The sequence below is a fragment of the Cupressus sempervirens genome, chromosome 1 (genome assembly GCF_028749045.1).
Source record: "Cupressus sempervirens isolate cs-2001-9-10 chromosome 1, ASM2874904v1, whole genome shotgun sequence".
NCBI lineage: Eukaryota > Viridiplantae > Streptophyta > Pinopsida > Cupressales > Cupressaceae > Cupressus > Cupressus sempervirens.
In genome coordinates this window covers 292,125,229-292,130,683 of record NC_143118.1, presented here as the reverse complement: position 1 = coordinate 292,130,683, position 5,455 = coordinate 292,125,229, and the positions used below count along the sequence as shown (strand labels likewise).

General features: G+C 28.6%; 1 pseudogene; it reads right to left on the bottom strand.

Annotated features, from left to right (window-relative positions):
* Positions 1 to 1,634: 1,634 nt before the first annotated feature.
* Positions 1,635 to 3,275, bottom strand: LOC149577253 (pentatricopeptide repeat-containing protein At3g29230-like; annotated as a pseudogene).
* Between the last annotated feature and the right edge of the window lie 2,180 nt (positions 3,276 to 5,455).

The following is a 5,455-nucleotide window of genomic DNA, read 5'->3' as shown; positions in this document are numbered from 1 at the left end:
GTACATGTCAATGAAGATTGGGCTTCTCAAGTTTCGTTACTACTAGACAATGCCATTTTTTTTATAACCACATTTAGGAAGTGAAAAGCTTCCAGTAGGTACCCCTGAGAGAAATGGTTGTAGTGATGTTAACCAATAAGAATTAACATATTTAAAAAATATAGCTATTTATAATAATTGAAACTTCTATATTAGTAATTATAATAGAACATTGTCTCAAAAGTGTTTTTATCGCATATAAATTGAATATTGCTAGTCAATGACTCTATCTAGGTTTGACTAGGAAAACCCTTAGATATTATTTAATTCAAAAAAATTCTTACTGGCCATCTCTAGCTTCTACATGCTATTTACATTCCTTTTAAGCTCACTAATTTAATTGATTGAATGAGTGATTAGTTTCTTTTTGTACCAAGTCAAAGATCAGAGTTATAATAGACTCGTTACTTCAATGAGAAATATTGAAATTGTTTTAATTATGCTACTATAACTCCAAAAAGGACCAACAAATGATTAAGAAAGAAACACATTCATAGAAAGTCTCTAAATCATCGATTCCTTTTCTGGTCAAAACAAGGAGATTACCTCTTCAATGGTTAGAAATTTTCATCTTTAACCAGTTCATGGTAGGAACATATATGAAGGTTCATAAAAAATAAAGAAGTATTCATTCTACAAATTGTACAAGATCTCCATGCTTAGGTGTAGTTCTTCTTTTTTTTAGGCTCATTAGCTTCTTGAAAGAAAAATCCACAAATTATAGTCAGGAGGCTCTAAGTTCTTGTTCTACCTGATTTATGTAATATATAAGTGTGGTTTTTTATGAAGAAATCCTATACTGTAGTACAAACTGTTGATTCACTATTCCTTTTCTGGTCAAAACAAGGAGATTACCTCTTCAATGGTTAGAAATTTTCATCTTTAACCAGTTCATGGCAGGAACATATATGAAGGTTCATAAAAAATAAAGAATTATTCATTCTACAAATTGTACAAGATCTCCATGCTTAGGTGTAGTTCTTCTTTTTTTTAGGCTCATTAGCTTCTTGAAAGAAAAATCCACAAATTATAGTCAGGAGGCTCTAAGTTCTTGTTCTACCTGATTTATGTAATATATAAGTGTGGTTTTTTATGAAGAAATCCTATACTGTAGTACAAATGGTTGATTCACTATTGCATATTCATGGAGAATTCCATGTTCTAGTTATTACTAGTTCATGAAGAAATAAAATCTGGCCTTACAATCTGCCTTTTAATTTGGTTTTTTATTCAAAGAGATAAGATTTGGATATGGTCTACCAATATTGTTGCTAAGTTTCTAGATTATTCTCTGTATATTTTTTTTTTGCATAATCATTTCATATTACATTTTATGATTTCTCATCAAAATTTTAAAAAATATTATTATTGAGATTATTTTATTGAAATCCTTTGATTTAGTTTTTTCTATTATAATCTGATGAAATTGGAGGATTGTGTATCTCACCACATACCTTTAAATCAAAGCTCTAGGGTATGAAAGTGATAGTCAATAGCTAGGACTTCTTGGTTCAACTTTATGTCAGTGAAGCTTAGGGTTCAAATTTAGTCTTCTAGCTCATCTTCTCCTAATTTTTAATGGGGGGTGTATCTAGTTATTCATAGGTCTTCTCTATTTTTGAAAATAACTTATCTCTAGCATAGAAAGCATTCACAAAATTATTAACATCTATCCAAGTCCATCTAGAAGTCCTTTCTACTCCTCTATTTTTCATCAAATTTCTTAGTTTCTAGTTCTTATCTCATCTCCCAGCCGCACCATAAATTTTTGGTAGAAACACATATTGCGCATGAATTTCAGGGTTCAAGGCATAAAGGTATTTAGTTGCATGTTTTGCAAACTCTAGAGTACCATGGATTCTATAAATAGATAAGAAAGATACCTAAATTGCAACATTTAGTTCTATTACCATCTGCTTGATGAGCTTTAGGGCCTCAAGAAGGTTTCCAGTACAACCAAGTAGATCAGCCATACAATAGTAACAATCTAATGAAGGTTTCATGTGATAATCTTAACTGATGTTGTAAAAGTATTTCTACCCTTGTTGCACCAAGCCTACATGGAAGCAGGCAGAGAGAACACCAATAAATGTAACAAGGTCCTCTTGGGCTATTGCATTTGTTTGAAGAGTCAAAGGGATATATTAACACATCCATGCTTAGCATATCCCATAATTATTGCAGTCCATGAAACAACATCTTGTTTATTTATTTTGTCAAACACTCTTTTTGCTTCCTTTATGCAAACCATGTTTGGCATAGAAGTCTACTAGAGCACTACTCACAATGCTATTTTTCTTGTATCCATGCCTTACTATTCCTTCGTGCACCTTCTTGCCATGTTTAGAAGCTGTTAAGTTGAAACATGTAGGAAGAATACTAACAAACCTAATTGAATGTACTTCAAACCAATCAGTTGCATTTGTTAACAGAGTTTTAGAGACTCTTCAAATTTCCCATTCTGTACATATCTAATAATCACTACATTCCATGAAACTGCATTTCTCTCTGGCATTTTTTGAATCAACTTCATTACTTTCGTAATATACCCAATCTGTAGATAAATAGAACCATGCTGCTCCAAGAAATAATGTCCCACTGTGGCATCTCTTCAAAGAGCTTTCAAGCCTTTTCTAAGGCTCTATTGCTAACATATCCTCCCATCAGTACATTCCATGTTATAAAATTTCTCTCTGGCATTTTTTCAAACACCTTACATGCATCATCCAAGCTTCCAAATTGGCATACAAATTTATAAGTGTGGTGCTTTCATTTACATCAGACTGGAACCCACTTCTCAAAATGGCTCCAAGTATTTCCTTTCCATATGGAAGAGTTTTTGAATGGAAAAAGGCAGAGAGAAGGGAGTTATAAGTGATAGGATTTGACTCATCTCCTGTAAGTAGCATTCCTTTAAAGAAATCATCAGCTTTGCAGAACAACCCATTCTAAACATGTCCTCTAATTATTGTATTTTATGAGACTAAATTCTTTTCAAGCATTTCTTGGAAAATATTACAAGCATTTCCAAGTTGTCCACTTTGCGTATCCAAAAAACATAGCATTCTAAGAAATAACATTTCATTTAGGTGTTTTGACAAACACTTTTGCACCATCATAAAGATACCCTATTTGTACATAATCCTTACCATTGTAGTCCATGTCACCAAATTTCACCCAGGCATCCTGTCAAAACACCTGCGAGCATCATACAAATCTCTATCTAGTTCAAACATAGTTCAGGGTCTAGAATTAAATAGATGAGCTCTAGCTTCATTCAAATTGGGTTGGCTAGTTACAAGTAGAAAATGATATTGAAATGTATATATTCATCATTGAGAGTGACTTAGATATTTTTATTGGAGATATGAAAATGCTTGCTTATTATATGTTAAACCATAATAATAAAATTTTCTCTTAAAAAATTACAAGAAGAGATTTCAAGATGTCATACAACTACATATTTTCATGATGAATTAGACTCAAATTTTTAAAAAAAGTGTACCATGATGCTCTCTTTTTTTGAAGTTTTTTCTTACAATATGAAGATTTGATGTCTGCAGTTCAAGTCTCACCAGGTAGAGTCATAAATAGACTATCCAAACGGTCTAAGTGAGTGCATGGTTGAATCTATGGAGTTCAAACCAAAAATCCCATTTTGAACAATACATCATACACATAAATAAATAGGTGGGAATGATGCATGAAACATACATTATACAAAGATATAATTAGGGTTAGATGCCATAAAAATGCAATTAAAAAAACAAATACTGTTATCTTAACCAAATACAAAATAAAAAGATAAATCTCACAACCTTTCCTCATTCATCTGTAATAAATTAGGGTTAATTTAACGCTCTAATACATACCTCTGAGAAAAAGGGGAAATATCAAAGACACTGTCCAAAGTTTCCAATTTAATTTAGAAATCAGATTACATTTTGCCATTTCATCGACCAAATCTGCACTCTTCGAAAAAAAATTTGCACTCATCTCTAACCTATACTAGCATGGCTTTCTTTTTACCCCATGCATGAAAGAGAGATAAATAAACTATCCTCTATTTTTTAATTTTTAAAATCTAAAAGTTTTTTCATAATATCTGTATTGCTTTCCTCCAAATTATAAAGTTTAGCTTTTGTTTTGTCTTACTTTCTTACAAACATAGAGATAATTTATTTATAGATTTTTTGAGTAAAGAGAATATGTAAAAATAAAATAAAATAATTTTCATATTATGTAAATTTCTAATTGAAATATTTAATTTCAATGGAGACTAAAATAAAAATATAATAATTATTAATATAATAAATTATCATTATAAATTTTAATATTCTTAATGGAATAACAATTTCTTAAAATAAATATTTTTCTTTTTTTCTTTTTTTTTTCTCTAACACAAAATATACTTGTTGTTTATATATTAGAGAAAATTTATTAAACTAGTAAATTTTTTTAATTTACTAACTTTCACTTTATATAAGGTAACTTTGATTATAACTATTTATTATATTTCTCTATATCAAGATAAGATAGTATAATCCAAACAACAAAAACTAAGCTCTTTACATAAGTTGAAATTAAATTTAGTTTCACATTTCTCTAATTTATTACAAAATGTAGATACACTATTATTGTCATATTTTCATTTAAAAACTTATAGGCTTTATAATTAATAATTACTTACATATATTTTAAATATTTACATTAAGGCTCTAATTATTAACTAACTACAACAACTAATGTACATGGATTAAATTGATTCACTATACATGATATCAAAAGCTTCCAACAACTAAAAAAATGTTACATGGTTAATATTAAACAAAAACAAGTTCCACATAATCACATTTTTAAAATTTTATTGTAGAAATAAATTGTATTAGTAAGTAAAAGATATATTTTATTCTATTTGAATATATTAAATTATATTATTATATTGTATATAAACTATATAATAATGTATTTTTTATTATAAAATTTATTTATAGCATGTAGACATTACAAATTTAATATAATAAATATTTTAGAATATATAATTATTATTATTTGCATCTTTATTACATTGCTAGTAACTAGTAATAAGAGATAAATATTTGCATTTGCACATTAGAAGTCACTCCATTTACATATGCATTGTACATTTATTTCTTGTAGGAGATTACATGACAACATAAATGCACATCAAACTCACTAGATTATGAGTAAAATATATTGCACCCAAGTATACATAACCCGACACTTAATACTAAACCAATATCATGTAATTTATATTCAAATGAAGTGTAAATAATACTATTTATTTATTTAGTTATTAAATAAAGAACTTAGTAAAAAAATTGATGAATATACCTTGTCTTTTAATCAAAATATTAAACATACATATTCACAAAATAAGGGGCAGGGGATATTG